Genomic DNA, 16,623 nt, shown 5'->3' with positions numbered 1-16,623 from the left:
CCGGAAGCCCCGGGCTTGCCGGGGGAGGGGGCCGAGCGCGCACCTCCGAGGACAAAGCGTGGCCCTCGGAGCCTTCTCGGAACTCCCGCCGGCCTCCGGGTGGCCGGCGGTCCCCCTGCTTACCTCTGCTTGAGAGCACCCCTCTTATATTTACACGCCCACACCGCAGCTCTTCAGACCTGGAGCCGCGTCCGAAAGGAGTACGAGTTGAACTGAATGAAGAAAGGGAGAAGTTTGGGGCTGCGCAGTGGGAGAATTCCTGAGGACTTCAATGTGGGCTACGAGGGGGCAGATAGACAAAATCACCCCGTGGCCGGAGCCGGGAAGTCTTAGTCGAGGATTCTCCCTAAGTGTGTGAGCGCTACCATTCGGACTACTGCGATGAAGTAGGAAGTGAAATCAATTTTGCAATTAAATGAAAGACACTGAAATGCCTAAGAAAGGGATGAGGAAGCAAGAAGAATAATGAGCCTTTGAAAGATGGTCTTGAGAAAGACTATAGTGGCGTGGAAGAAAGGGCCTTCCCACGGAGAGAATTGTCTCTGTAGCTCACCGGATTCTTAGTAAAGCTGGCAAGGATGTTGAGCCTCAGCATGCTGGATAGAGTTTCAAAGCAATGTCGTCTGAGTTTGGGGAGACCTAAGCACTAGAGCTAAAGCCATGTCTACTCCATCAGGATCGAAGAGGCAGCAGCCAGAAACCCATTCCTGCCTTCTCTGGCAACACACCCACACCACCACTGTGTGCCTTGAATCAGCCATAACCATAATGACTTGGGAGTCATTGGCATCATATGATATTTAAAGCTATGAGACGGGACCACAAGAGGAAAGGTAGAAATGTCCCTCAAACTCCAAACTTGTACCTAACACATTCTTCAACATTTTCTTTGACAATCAGTATACATTGCTATGTCCAAAACTAAACTCCTGACTTTCTTCTGAAGTCTATTCTTTCTTTAGCTTCATCTCAATTAGTCACTCTATCTTTCCAGTTACTCAAGCTAAAAGCTTGGGGTTTTGGCCTGTCCTGTGTCTTTCACACCTCACATTTAATCCAGCAGGAGATTCTATCACCTCTACCTTTAAGCACATCCCGATTTCTGCCTCTTAAAACCACCTCCCTTTCTATAATCGTGGTCTAAGCCATCTTCTAATCAGTGCAAAAAGCCTCCAACAGCTGGCCATGTATCCAAATGGTTATTTGGGAACCAGATTCCATGTGACCATGGTTCAAATCCCTGCCTAGTGGCTTGAAAAATATACTAGACCCTGTGTATGCATGTCCCAAACTCTGACAGGATAGAGAGATGGAAGAGAGGAGATTGTGGTGTGATCACACCCTGTTGGGGTACTTTCTCTCACTATGTCTGGTGAGCACATGCTCCCCATGGCAATAAAAAAAAAAAAAGCCCAAAGGCCTCTAAATAGGTCTCCCTGCTCCAGCATTCCCCTTCTTGCCCTTATAGTCTAGTATCAGCAGAACAGCTATGTGCTTAAGTTTACTTTAAGTCAGATTAAGTCGTGAAGCCCTCTGCTGAAACCATTCAGTGGTTCTCAATTCCTTCCAAATCCTTACAATGACCTGCAGGTCTGCTACATTCTGATGGCAGCCCCTGAATCTCTTCCTTCCACTTAGCCCTTTTTCACTCTGTTCCAGCTACACTTGCTTCTTTGCTTCCTCAAACACACATGACACAGGCCTGCCTTTATTTTTTTCTTATTTATTTATTTATTTATTTATTTATTTTTCCACAAACATTTACTTTACATATCAAAAAATTTTTGCTAATACTCCATAGTTCTTGAGAGTTAATAAACAACTTTCAAGATTTCAAACTACTGAATTTTAAAGATAATGTTCAAAATATTTTTTATAAATTTGTATAATTTTGTTTGTGGCTCTATGACAATAGAGACAATATAGGTTTAAATATTTTTGAGAAAATATTTACACGTCAACTGCTCAAATTGTTGAAAAGCAAATACCCAACACACAAGTTAATTTTCAAGTATGACAGTCCAGTCAAAGCCCTGTCCAATAATGAATATTTCCAATTTCTGATTGAATGCAACAAGCAGTATTGAACTTATGCAGATAACACTTCTGCCAAATAATAAGAATACTCACAAATATTTCCAATTCAAGAGGGGTCAGGAAGACAGAAAAGTTTATGTTTCCATTAAAGAAACAAACAAGAAAAATATTTTAACAAATTACTGAACCTATCAACAACTCAAAAGAAAGTAAAATGTGTGAATTGGGAAAAAAGTAAAAAAGAAATCAGTAATGTGTTACTCAAAAGTCATAAAATTCTATTTCACGATTTCAGTCTTAATGTTCAAATACTCTTCTGTTGAATATGCAGTGTTACTGTGGTTCAATCTTTCCATTTAAATCCCGGAAGTTAACATTCAACGTTATTATTGATATTTTTGTCCCTAGCATTGAATTGGTCGGTTTTTTGGTTGCCATTTGTTCTCTTATTTCTGTATGTGTCTTTAGTTTTCCTAGTAGAGCACTCCTTTCAGAACTTCTTGAAGAGTGAGTCTGCTATTGGCAAATTCTTTCAGGTCTTATTTATCTGAGAATGTTTTTATCCTTTCTTTGCATATGAAAGATAATCCTGCCAGGTATAGTATTCTTGGTTCAAACTGTTTTTCACTTAACACTTTGAATATATTTTACCACTCTTTCCTTGCTCACATTGACTCTTTCCTTGCTTATATTGTTTCTGATGATAGGTCTGAGATTAGCCTGATAGGATAACCTTTATAAGTAACCTGACATTTCTCTCTTGCCAATTTTAGTATCTTGTCTTTGTCTGTAGATTTGGCCAGTCTGGCTATGATGTGCGTTGCAGAAGATCTTCTTGGGTTGATTCTATTAGGAGTCCTTTGTATTTCTTGGGTCTGGATATTTGAATGCCTCTCTAGATTTAGAAAGTTTTCTTCCAAGATTTCATGGAATAGATTATCAATGCCCTTATTAGTTTCTTCACCTTCTGGGATATCAGTTATCCAGGTGTTTGGGTGCTCAATGCTGTCTAGTATTTCTCGTGTAGCATTCTCATTTTGGGGGGTTATTTTCTCAGTTTTTTTTTTTTGGTTGTTTTTTCTAGATCAGAGGTTTTGCCTTCCAAATCCAAGATTTGATTTTCTGCATGGACTAATCTGCTTTGAATAATTTTGAGGGAGGTTTTGATTCCCTGAATAGCATCCTTCATCTCTAATAGCGCCATCTGATTTTTTTTTTATGGTGTATATTTCCTCTTTCAGGTCATGTAAGAACTTCAACACCTCCTGGAATTCATTTTCTCATTTCTCCTGCATCTTCTGGAGTTCATCATCTCTCAGCTCTTGCATCTTGTTTAGTTTTGTCACTATGAATAGTCTGAATTCTCTATCAGACATTTTCATGAGATTTGTGAATGATGAGGAAATGTTCTGTTCCCTTAGGGGAGAGATATTTTCTTGATTCCTCAAGTTTCTTGCGCTTCTGCAGTTGTTTCTGGTCATTCAGTGACAAAATCTATCCTACACTGTGCTTTGCTATGGGTATCCCCAGAAAGATTAGGAGTTCAGATTTATGAAAAGAAATTTCTTCATTAAACCAGGAGGTTCAATAAGCAGTGAGGAGTTCAATGATTCTAAAAGTATTTAGATGCTTGGCTATGATGCACCAAGGCATATCTAGACATTCAGTGTGTGGAGAGTGAAGCTTAGAGTGGGGGAGTAAGGATAAAAAAAAATAAGCAAAAGGAAAAAGAACTAGAAAAATACTGTCAAAAAAGAGAAAAAAAAATTTACATGTAAAAAATGAAAACCGCGTGGCACGCAAACATGCCCGGACACACCTCAGCTTTAAAATGCCTTCTGGAATTAGCATGTGAAAGAAAAGGTCCAAGGTGAGGAGAAGTGGTTGAAAAGTTTTTAAAAAATTAAAATTCAAAGAGAGTGTGCAAGGCAGACAGATAGCTAGAGACACAGAAAAAAACATAGGTCACCCTACCTTGTCTGAATATTTCAGGAGTCTAGGAGATGGCGCCTAGAGCATAGCTTCCCTGAACATACCAGGACACACTTCAGTTTAAAATGACTTCTTGTCTGAATATTTCAGGAATCTCAGGCCTGCCTTTGAACCTTAGCTTTAGCTTTCCTGGCTGCCGAAAGCAACCTTCCCTAATAAATTCACATGGCTAACTCCCTCCCTTTTCTTGAGTCCATTCAAATATCTTTTCAGGGAGGCCTACTCTGGCCACCTTTTTTAAAACTACACCTACCTTCTCCAAGGACTTGCAGTTCTCCTTTTCTGTTCTACTTTTTTTTTTTTAGAATTTACCTCCTTCTAATATGCTACATGGTTTACTTATCACTTATTGTTTGATTTTATCCTCCATCTACCACTAATATATAAACTTCACCTGGGACTTTTGTCTATTTTGTTCCCTGGTATATTCTAAGTACCTGAAGCAATGCCTAGCACATAGTAAGCTCTCAAATATTTGTTGAATGAATGTCTAGGAAACAGGTGCTACACAGTGGTGTCAGCAAAACAGTATCTCATTGTTTGTTGCCTTACTTTGCTCTGAGACAAGAGCTACAGACTCAGTTGAGTAAGTGGGCCTGTTGGCCATGTAGCTGATGAAGGGGTTATGGCCCAGCTGAAGGAAGTAACAGGTCTTCAGTAACGGCCAACTGCTACCATAAGGGAATGCAAATCTTCTCATTTTCAAGCAAAACCAGAAATCTAAAAATGTTTATAAGAAATCTGACCTTTGAGACGAGCAGATGGTGTAGCAGTTATGTTACTGGACTCCTACATGGCTGGCCATGATTTGAGTCCCCCACCTGGTGGATTGAAAATCACATTGGGCACATGTGCATGCATATTCTCTCTATAGAGGAGAATGGATTGTAATGTGGCCATCCCCGCGGCAGGTGATTTCTCACTTGTACATCTCACTGTCTCTGTCACTCTCTTTTGCAGTCACAGCACGCTCCCTAAGGCAAAAACCTCTTAGAAAAAAAAAGATCTTTAAATATTGGTGAGGGGGCCGGCAGGTGGCGTGGTGGTTAAGGACACTGAACACCATATGGCCAATTGCGGTTTGAGTCCTGTACCTAGCAGCTTGCTTTCTCACTTTTTTTCTCTCTCATTCTGTCCCTCTCTGGTCAAATTAAAATAAATAAATAAAATTTTAAAAATAAAACTATTGATGAGTAAGTACATTCCTCCCTCCCCCCCTTTTAGAGAGATTTTTGCTATAGGGCACATGTGCTCACCAGAGAGACAGACAGAAAGCAAGAAATCACCCCCCAAGGTGCATGGCCACCCCGCAGTCCCTTCTCCTTCACTGTCCTCTTGGGATTTTGGGCATGCTCATACACATGTGTGGCGTGAGTTTCAAGCCTTGAGTCTCAGGTCTTGAACCACTGTTGACCATGTGGGAGTACAGCAACGTAATCATTATGCCATCTGCTGGTCCCCCCCTTTTAAAAGTTCATTTTTTTCATCTGTGAGAAAAAAATAGAGATAGACAGAGAAAGAGAGATCGCACTCCCAATGGTATCTCCGTGCTGTAATCAACCCCAGCTTTAGCCAGCCCAGGATCATAGACACACATGTGCCTGGTGTACGCATGGAAGTCCCTAGACATAAACCCAGAACCTTCCTATTTGGATCAGCCTTGCAGAACATCGCTTTATGCCCCTGTGTTACTGTCAGGCTCCATTTTCCCTTATTTTTTAAAACACTGAGGGGACCAGCAGATGGTGGAATGGTTACATCGCTGGACTCCCACATGACCAACCCCAGTACAAGTCTCAGACCCAGAGGCTTGAAACTCATGTCAAGCACGTGTGCATGCATGCCCAAAATCCCAAGAGAAGAATGGAGGAGAAGGGATTGCAGTGTGGCAATCCCCCAGGAGTGATTTCTTGTTTTTTCTCTTTCTGTCTCTCTGCCAAGCACACATCCCCTATAGCAAATGTCTATTTTTAAAAAAATGGTATGGACCAAATGAAATACTTAAGAATAGTTTGCCAGTTTACTGTCTCTGGTTTAAGATGTGAAAAGCATATACATAAAGACAGGGTTTTTCCAACTTTAAACGATGAACTCAACACTTACAAGGGTTGTCTGCTAAGCTGAGCCAGAGAGATCTTGTTATTTATCTTACAAGCATATAACTAATCAGGGTCCTTGACTCATGTCCGGAAAACATTAATTATAGTGAACATACATTCTAAATATGTAAAAGACTTCACCTCCAAAACTGTCCAGTTGGCCACACAAGCTACTGTATTAGTTTCCTTGGGCTGCCATAAAGTACAGAGGGCCTACGATGACTCAACTTGGGATTTTCTGACATTACAGTAATGTAAGAATAATACATATTCAGGAAAAACTGTACCTTAAATATCAACAGCATTCCATAAATTCATGAGGTATTTAGCACGTTATTATACAGTGGACTTTGTGTTGGATAATTTTGTCCAGCTGTAGGCTATAGAGTTCTCTAAGTGTTCTGAACATGTTTAAAATAGTCTAAGCTGGGGGCCAGCAGGTGGCATGGCGTTAAGGTGCTAGACTCCCTCATGGCCAGCCTTGGTTTGGGTCCCAAACCTGGTGGCCTGTTTTTTCACTTTCCTTCTTTCTCTCTGTCTCTTTCTGATTAGCACACATGCTCTGTAGCAAATTTAAAAATAATGATAATGATAATAAATAAAGTTAAATAATTCTTTGTAAAAAAAAAAAGGTATGCTAAGCTATGTTCGATAGATTAGATGTATTCAACAATTTTTGAATAAAATTATTTAATTTTATTTACTATTATTGTTATTTCTTAATTTGATGAGGGAGAGACAGAGAAAATGAAAAAAATAAGCCACCAGGTCCAGGATTCAAACTGAAATTGGCCATGCCAGCCCCTCAATTTATTATTTCTTTTGCTTTTTTGATTTTTTTTTTGTTCTTTCCCTCAACGTGTTTTTGATTTATGATATTTTCAACTTCATTTTTTGTCTTAGTCATTTTTCAGCTACTGGCCATAACCCCATTGTAAATCAAGGAGCATGCAACTGGATGGCTTTAATGACAAAAATTCATTGACTCTTAGTTCTAGAGATTATACAAGGGGACATTAGAAAGTTTATTAGTTGGTGGTTAAGGCGCTGGATTACCACATGGCTGACCATGGTTTGAATCCCAGAATGGCAGCTTGAAACTAACACAGGGTACATGTGTGTGTAAACCCTGAGAAGAGAATGGAGGAGAAGAAATTGAGGTGTGGCCATCCCCACACTCAAGAGAAACACTTTCTCTCTCTCTAGTTCTCACACGAGCACACGTGCCCTATAGCAAAAGTCTCTCTACAAAAATGAAAATAGGGACTGGTAGGTGGCTGACCGCGGTTTGATCCTGGACTTGGAGGCTTGCTTTCTCACTTTCTCTCTCTTTCTCTAGTCAAATTGAAAAAATGATAATAATAATAAATAAAATTAAATAAGTACTTAATTTTTAGATAATAAAATAAATGAAAACAAAATAAGCCATTTTTTAAAAAGAAAGAAAATATTATAACCATTAAAGAATATGAATGGGTATTGAAAAAACTTCACTGAAAAAATTGGGCAGAAAGTTGATGAGAACATCTTTTTTTTTTTTGCAGAAATACTCCAGCTTGGGGCTGGTAGGTGGAGTAGTGTGGTTAAGGGCTCTGGACTCCCACATGGCTGACTGCAGTTTGAGTCCCGGACCCGGCGGCTTGATTTCTCACTTTTCCTCTATCCCTCTCTTTTTCTCTCACTCTCAATCTGTCCCTTCCCAGTCTAATTTTAATTAATTAACTAATTAAGTTAAATAAAAGAATTTTAAAAATAAAAGAAATATTCCAGGTAATAAATGAAATAGAAATGGCAGAATTAAAACATCGTAATGGGGGGGAGGGGAACCAGTAAGTGGCATGGGGGTTAAGGTGCTGGAACCTCCCCCATGGCCGACCACAGTTTGAGTCTCTGACCTAGTGGCTTGCTTTCTCACTTTCTCTCTTTCTCTCTCTCTCTCTTTGGTCAAATTAAAATATATGAATGAATAAAATTAAATAATAAAAAGTTCAATAAATAAATAAAAATGAATGCATAAATAAATTAACTAAATGATTTTTTACAAAAATCATCACTGTGACCAGCAGATGGTGTAATGGTTACATCGCTGGACTCCCACGTAGTTGACCATGGTTTGAGTCCCAGACCAGGCATTAAAATTCATGCTGGATGCGTGTGTGGGCATGCCCAAAATCCCACGAGAAGGGATTGCAGCATGGCCACCCCACAAAGGATGATTTCTCACTTTCTGTCTCTGTCTTTCTGGCAAGTGCATGCGCCCTATAGCAAAAATCTCTCTCAAAAAAATAAATAACTCACGTCAGTTTTGTGTGCGTGCATGCCCAAAATCCCGAGAGGAGAATGGAGGGAAGGAATTGTGGCATGGCCATCCCTTCCAGGGAGTGATTTCTTGCTTTCTGTCTCTCTGTTTCTCCAGTGAATACACACACCCTATAGCAAAAAGTCTCTCTCTTTAAAAAGGAAAAAAAAAACATTTCCCAACTCTTAGTAAACAAATGAATCGGAGCAATGATCATTGATAGCTGATTAAATCACAGAGTCGAGCAGAAACTATATACCTCCTTATGACAATATAATATACTTTTTTAAAATAGACTTTTGCTATATAGCACAGGCCCTTGCCAAAGAGACAGAGAGATAGAAAGCAAAAAATCACCCCCCCGGGGGGGTGGTCACAGCACAATCCTTTCTCTTGGGCTTTTGGGTGCACACATGCACATGTACCTACTATGAATTTGAAACCATCAGGTCCGGGTCCTGAACTGTGGTTGGCTATGTGGGAATCCAGTGACGTTACAATTATGCCATCTTCTGGTCCTGACAATAAACTTTAAAAAAAAAAAATTTGTTACAGGGCCTGGCAGGTGGCGTGGTGGTTAAAGGCACTGGATTCCCACATGGTCGACTGTGGTTCAAGTTCAGGACCTGGTCACTTTCGCTCTCTTTCTCTCTCTCTGTCCCTCTCTGGTCAAATTGAAATAAACAAATGAATAAATAAATAAAGCTAAATGAAATAATTCTAAAAAAAAAAGTTTAAAAAAAAATGTGCTACAGAAGGTCCAGGAGGTGGTGTGGTGCTTAAGACACTGGACTCCTACATGGTCAACCACAGTTCGAGTCCTGGACCTGGTACCTTGCTTTCTCATTCTCCTTCTTTTTCTGGTCAAACTGAAACATAATAATAAACAAATAAAATTGCATAAATAATTATTTGCCAAAAAATAAATTACTACAGGGTAAATACTCTTGTTAGATAGAGACAGACACAAAGTGAGAAAGCACTTCCCATAGGGGACAGTCATACTACAATCTCTTCTTTTCTCTCTCTCTTTTTGTGACATTGGGCATGCACACACATGCACCCATGTTTTTGAACCTTCTAGGGCCAGGGCTCAAACCATACCATTGGCCATGTGGGATTTAGCGACTTAACCACTACACCAATTGGCCCCCACAATGTGCTTTCTACAAATCTTGCAAAGGGGTCCCCGGGTTAAGGTGCTGGACTCGCACATGGATGATTGTAGTTTGAGTCCCAGATCTAGCAGCTTAGGACTCATGCCAGGCCCATGTGCCTAGGTGCCCAAAATCCCAGGAGGAGAATGAAGGAGAAGGGATTGCAGCATGGCCATCCCTCCTGGGAGTGATTTCTCACTTTCCCTCTTATTGTTTCTCTCTGTCTCTCTTCAGTAGGCACATGTGCCTTATGGCAAAAACCATTAAAAAAATAAATAAATAAAACAAAGTCTTGCTAAACCTTTCTGTCCTTTTCCAGTGTCCACGATGTCAAAGCAAGAACGTTGTGGGTCCTCTGGAGCGAAATTCTGGACTTCCCTGGGTCTTCCTGTAGGAGCCATGATCAACTGTGCTAACAGCACAGGAGCCAGAAATCCGTGCATCATCTCTGTGAAGAGGATCAAGGTACAGCTGAGCAGGCTTCCCATTGGTGGTGTGGGTGGTGTGATGACGGTTGCAGTCAAGAAGGAAAAGCAGAGCTCAGGAGGAAGGTGCATCCAAGCAGTGGTAATTCAACAACAAAAGTCATACCAGAGAAAAGACAGTGTCTCTTTCTTTATTTGGAGGATAATGTAGGGGGTCATAGTAAACAATAAGGTGAAGTGAAAGGATCTGCCACCCCAAGACCAGTTTCAAAGAAGTGTGCAGATTTGTGGCCCACAATTGCATCCAATACTGACAGCATTGCATGATTCTCTAGTGTATATGTAAAAAAAAACAAAAACAAGAAAGTATTTGCTCCCCCCTTCATAAAACTCCTGTCCAAAATATCAAAACTAGGGGACAGCAGATGGCATAGCTGTTATGTTGCTGAACATGGCCAACCATGGTTCAAGTCCTACACTTGGAAGCTTGAAACTCATGCGGGGAACAGAGGCATGTGTTCCCAAGATCCTGGGAGGAAAATGGAGGAGAAGGGATTGCAGCATGGCCATACCCCCTAGAGGGTGATTTCTTACTTTCCCTCCCACTGTCTTTATCTCTCTCTTACACTAAGTTAAAAACCTCTAAAAAGAAAAATCGAAACTGAATCTGATCAATCCTAGTGCTAACTATGAACTTACAGAAATTAAGGGTAGGAACCAGCAGATGATGTAATGGTTACATTGCTGGACTCCCACATGGGCTACCATGGTTCAAGTCCTGGAATCAGCAACTTAAAACTCGTGCTAGGTACATGTGTATGCATGCCCAAATCCCAAAAGGAAAATGGAAGAGAAAGGATTGCAGCATTGCCATTAGGGGGCGAATTTTTGCCATAGGGGGCTATTTTTCACTTTCTGTTCTCTGTCTTTCTGGCAAGCACATGTGCCCTATAGCAAAAATCTCTCTAAAAACAAAACAAAACAAAAGAACAAAAACAAATTAAGGAGAGAGGAGTGCATTAAACTATATAACGTGTCTGTTAGTTTTACACTACTATAATTAAGATCCCTATGACTGGGTAATTTATAAAGAACAGAGATTTATTTCTTATTGTTCAAGAGGCCAAGAAGCTCAAGATCAAGGGGCTGCATCTGAATGAGGGCTTTTTTGCTGCCATCATACCATGGCAAAAGACAGGAGGGCAAGAGAAGCCCCAGAGAGCAAGAGATCAGATTCCCAGCCTCAAATTCTTTGATAATCGGTATTAATCCATCTCTAAGGGTTATCCCTCATAACCTAAACACCTCTCAGGATCCATTCCCCAAACTATTACATTGGGAATTAATTTTCCAACACGTGATTTGTGTGTGTGTGTGTGGAGGGGTTACATTTAACCCATAGCACCGTGGCAATGTAGTCAGCAAAATCTGGATATAGGAAACTGAGAAAGGCAACCTGATTTTTTATTAAATTTCTTTGAATGAATAAAATGAGATTGAACAGGAAGATATAAATTAAGAGGTTAAGTGGTATGTCATCCAACTGTAAGGTACAGACTTTCCATGGCTCCTGATTTAAACAAAGAACCTATATATGTATATATGTATATATATGTATATTTATGTGTGTGTATATATATATGTGTGTGTGTGTGTGTGTGTGTGTGTATAGTTTAAATAAAGCCACAACTATAAGTCAAGAGCTCCTTGGTAAGTTAATAAGGAAACATAAACATTTGTACTGAGGTATGAGGGATAGAAGATAGCATTTTACATTTTTCTAGGTGCATAAAATGCCTCTGGATGAATACAGAAGAAGCTAAAAACATTGTTTTGGGGGTGAGGGATTGGAAACCTGGGAGACAGGTGAAAAAAGGAGATTTTTTTTTTCCCCTGTGAATATTTTGTACCTTTAAAATATTTAACCATAGGGGCCGGCAGGTGGTATGGTGGTTAATGGCACTGGACTTCCACACGACCAACCATCGTTTGAGTCCCACACTCAGTGGCTTGATTTCTCACTTCCTCTCTCTCTCTCTTTTACTCTTGCTTCTTTCTGGCCAAATTAAAAATAAATAAATACATTTCAATAAAAGTTTTGTTTTGTTTTGTTTTGTGTTTTGTTTTTTGCTATAGGGCGCGTGCCAGATGGACAGAGACAGAGAGACAGAAAGCGAGAAATCACCCCCCAGAGGGGATGGCCACGCCTCAATCCCTTCTCCTCCGTTCTCTTCTCGGGATCTTGGACACGCACACACACGCGCCCAGCGTGAGTTTTAAGCCACCGGGTCCGGGACGCGAACCACAGTCAACTACATGGGAGTCCAGCGACATAGCCATTACGCTAACAGCTGGTCCTCAATAAAAGTATTTCCAAAAAAAATGTTGAACCATGTAAATGTATCATCTTGTATAATTAACTGAGTAATCAGTTAATTAGCTTAAAATAAAGACTAAAATGGGGGACAGCAGGTTGCTTAGTGGTTAGGGTTCTGGACTCCCACATGGCTGACTGCAGTTCAAGTCTCAGACCTGGAGGCTTGCTTTCTCATGTTCCCTTTCTCTCTCTCTCTCTTTCTCCCCCTCTCTGGTCAAATTAAAATAAATAAATAAATAAATAAAGTTAAATAAAATAATTCTTTAAAAAATAAGACTAAAATGAGGGTAATATGTTTAAAAGAGATGAGACAGGTCCACCAGATGGCATAGTGGTTATGTTACTGGACTCACACTTGGCCAACTTTGAGTCGTGGACCCAATGGCTTGAAAATAATGCCAGGCACATGTGCATATGTGCCCAGGATTTCAGGAAGAGAATGGAGAAGGGATCGTGGTGTGGCCAGCGCCCCTGGGGGGTGATTTCTCACTCTTCCTCTTGCTGTCTCTGTGTCTCTCTCGGTCGATCACATGTGTGCTGTGACAATGCCCTCTCCATAAAAGGAATGGGGAGATTAGCATCACAAGGCCATTTCCCCCAATACAAAGAGAAACTTAAATGAAATCACTGTATTAAATCACTGCAAAGGACCACTGTAACTGAGTATAGCACGTGATTCCAAAATTTCTTTTGCTATAGGGAACCAGTAGTTAGCGTAATGGCTATGTTGCTGGACTCCCACGTAGTTGACTGCGGTTCACGTCCCGGACCTGGTGGCTTAAAACTCATGACGGGCACTTGTGCGTGCGTGCCCTGTCTCTATGTCTCTCTGGGTCTGTCTGGCGAGTGCACATACCCTATAGTGAAAATCTCTCCAAAAAAAAAAAGAAAAAAAAATTTATTTTGCTATAAAGGACTTCACAGGCAAAGTGAATTCCAAATAAGATCATAGACTACATAGGAGTATTATATAAATGTTAATTTCCTGATTTTGATAAAAGTGTAATTTTTCAAAACACAAAAATGTTAGGGATATCACAACATAGTTTACTCAAAACTTAAGTTTTGCAAGGTCAACAGGTCGTGTGGTGGTTAAGGTGTTGGACTTTCACTTGGTTAACTCTGGTTCAAATCCTGGACCTGGCTGTTTGCTTTCTCATTTTCTGTTTTGCTCTCTCTCTCTCTTGTCTCTCTCTGGTCAAATTTTTAAAAAATAAATAATAAATAAAATTTTAAATAACAAAAATAAATAATTCTTAAAAATTTTTTTGTGTGTTTTTAAGAATTGTTTATTTTATTTATTTTCATTATTTTTTAATCCTCCAGAGAGAGAGAGAGAGAAAGTGAGAAAGCAAGCTGCCAGGTCTAAGGCTCAAACTGTGGTCAGCAATGTGGGAGTCCAGTGCCTTAACCACTGCACCACCAGCTAGCCCTCTTTTAAAAAAATGTTTAAATAGAGGCCCAGACTATGCTGGACTCCCACACAGTCGACCATGGTTCAAGTCCCAGACCTGGTGGTTTAAAACACGCCAGGCGGAGACCAGCAGTTAGCGTAATGGCTATGTTGCTGGACTCCCATGTAGTCAACCTCGGTTCGAGTCCTGGATCCGGTGGCTTAAACTCATGCCGGGCACGTGTGCGTGCGTGCCCAAGATCCTGAGAGGAGAATGGAGGAGAAGGGATTGCGGCATGGCCATCCCCCTGGGGGGTGATTTCTCGCTTTCTGTCTCTCTGTCTCTCTCTTTCTGGTGAGCGCACGTGCCCTATAGCGAAAACCTCTCCAAAAACAAATAAATAAATAACACACCAGGCACTTGTGCATGCCCACGACCCCGAGAGGAGAATGGATTGCAGCATGGACAATCCCCCCTCAGGAGGGTGATTTCTCATTTTCTGCCTCTCTGTCTCTCTGGTAAGCACATGCACCCTAAAGCAAAAATCTCTCCAAAAAAATGATTAAAAACCTAAGTTTTGGGGAGAGATATACAGAGACAGAGAGAAATATTAATAATAAAGCAAGCATAGTAAAATGTTAACATTTGCACCACAAGCAGAAGCACCTAGAACTCTCACACAGTCATGGTAGGAATAATAATGCATATTGTTATGATTATTTTTGAAGTCAGATGATTTCTTATAATTAAATATATACTTGCCATATGACCTAGCAATTATACTCATTTACCGAAGAGAAACAAAAGCATATGTCATCCCTCTATATTCACAGGTGGCAGGTTCTGGGACTCCTGCAGGTACCCAAATCTGCAGATGCTCAGCTTCCTTACATAAAATGACTTTGTATTTGCATCTAACCTATGAACATTATCTCACATACTTTAATCATCTCGAGATTACTCACAGTAATTTTTAGCATGAGATACAAAGGAAAGAAAAGCATATGGATAAATGTCTTCATCTTTTTTTTTTTTTTTGAGAAGTTTTTGCTTTAGGTCATGTGCGCTTGTCAGAAAGACAGAGAGACAGATTGACAGAAAGCAAGAAATCATCCCCCAGGGAGGATGGCCGCACCTCAATCCCTTCTCCTCCATTCTCCTCTCAGGATCTTGGGCACACATGCACACGTGCCTGGCGCGAGTTTAAGCCACTAGGTCTGGGACCCGAACTGCGGTCAACTACATGGGAGTCCAGCGACATAGCCATATGCCAACTGCTGGTCCCTTCAGCGTCTCTCTTTAAGGAAGCCACCTCATCCTCCATTTCATAGCAATTGCATGGCAGGGCTGTATCTACAGTTGGTTGAATCAGTGGATGCAGAACCCATGAATACAGAGGGACAACTGTATATACAAAAAGAATGTTCATGTGAACTTTATTCATTATAGCCAAAGTGCCAACAATGCAATGTCCATCAGCTGGAGAGTGGATAAAAGAATGTATTTATACGATTTCTATCTGTTAAGTTTCCGCATATCTTGTGGACAGAGGCACTGGCAGGTTTGTTCCAGATAATCTTTTCAAGAATGCTTGTGTAGTGGGAACCAGCAGTTAGCGTAATGGGTATGTCACTGGACTCCCTCGTAGTCGACCGCAGTTCACGGACCAGACCCGGTGGCTTAAAACTCACGCCCGGCGCATGTGCGTGCGTGCCCAAGATCCCGAGAGGAGAATGGAGGATAAGGGATTGCGGTGTGACCATCCCCTCTGGGGGGTGATTTCTCGCTTTCTGTCTCTATGTCTCTCTCTGTCTGGCCAGCGCACGCGCCCTATAGCAAAAACCTCTCAAAAAAAAAAAAATGCTTGTGTAGCAAACAGCCTTGGAAGGTAGAGATAATATCTCCTCCACTTTGACTACTGGGAGGGTATGTTTGCGGTTTAGTACACTGGATATTATTTCTAACTCCTGGGCAAAGGCTGGGCAGGTTTTCCTGTATCTTGTTAGGGTGCCCAGGGCCAGCAGGTGGCATAGTGGCTAAGGCACTGGGCTCTTATGTGGTCGACCATGGTTCAAATCCTGGACCCAGCAGCTTGAGACTCATGCTGGGCACATGTTCGTGCATGTCCAAAATGCCAAGAGAAGAATGGAGGAGAAGAGACTGTGGTATGACCATCCCCCTGGGGGGTGATTTCTTGCTGTCTCTGACTCTCTGGTAAGTGTCTTATAACAGAAATATGTTTCTAAAAAAAAAAAAATGTAGAGTTTCCTAAACTTGGAATTCCTCAACTATGATTAATTTACTATGTGTGTGTAGCATCCATGTAGGCCCATCTAAATCAACACCCTGGGAAGTGGGGGTATTGAAGAACTGGCACAACATATGAAGTGTATGTTGTGTGTAGCACCATGAGGAATAAATACCTTGCTTCTGTCCTAGAAGTCTGATATCTTTACTATGAACCTGGCAGGCTAACTTGTCAGCTTATAAAAGGGTTAAATATTGGCACAGGAACAGACAAGTGGACCAATGGAACAGAAGAGAGTCCCCGGAAATGAATGCTCAAACATACAGCCAACTGATTTTTGACAAGGGGTATCAGTCAATTCAGTGGGAAAAGGAAAACCTCTTCAGCAAATGGTGCTGGCAAAACTGGATCTCCACTTGCAGAAAGATGAATCTGAACCCCTACCTCTCACCTCTGACAAAAATAAAGTCAAGGTGGTCCCAGAACAGCTCTTCTTCAAGAGACAGACAGCTCCATGGCTCCTGTGATCTAGCCCTTTGGGGAGAAAGGAAGATGTCCCACTGATAACTGGGCCTCCAGCATCCAAAACTCGCGT

The 16,623-nt window shown here is 41.0% G+C and overlaps 2 protein-coding genes and 1 pseudogene across 4 annotated transcripts in view; 2 read left to right on the top strand and 1 right to left on the bottom strand.

The window, feature by feature from the left end:
* TEX10 (testis expressed 10) overlaps positions 1-207 on the bottom strand; it is a 48,440-nt gene extending 48,233 nt beyond the window's left edge. For all 3 annotated transcript variants that reach the window (XR_003547284.1, XM_006165046.3, XM_014582765.2), the window contains exon 1: positions 124-207. The gene's annotated coding sequence lies outside the window, so the exon portion shown is untranslated. The remainder of the gene's footprint in view (positions 1-123) is intronic.
* Positions 208-754: 547 nt separating this feature from the next.
* LOC102483891 (60S ribosomal protein L23-like) lies at positions 755-10,452 on the top strand (annotated as a pseudogene).
* Positions 9,966-16,623, top strand: part of TMEFF1 (transmembrane protein with EGF like and two follistatin like domains 1) — a 227,572-nt gene continuing 220,914 nt past the window's right edge. The window contains 1 exon segment of the mRNA XM_006172345.2: positions 9,966-10,049. The gene's annotated coding sequence lies outside the window, so the exon portion shown is untranslated.

This window comes from Tupaia chinensis, unplaced genomic scaffold (assembly GCF_000334495.1).
Source record: "Tupaia chinensis unplaced genomic scaffold, TupChi_1.0 Scaffold143795_1, whole genome shotgun sequence".
NCBI classification, from domain to species: Eukaryota; Metazoa; Chordata; class Mammalia; order Scandentia; family Tupaiidae; genus Tupaia; species Tupaia belangeri.
Note: the sequence above shows the minus strand (reverse complement) of the source record. Positions and strands in the feature narration are given on the sequence as shown.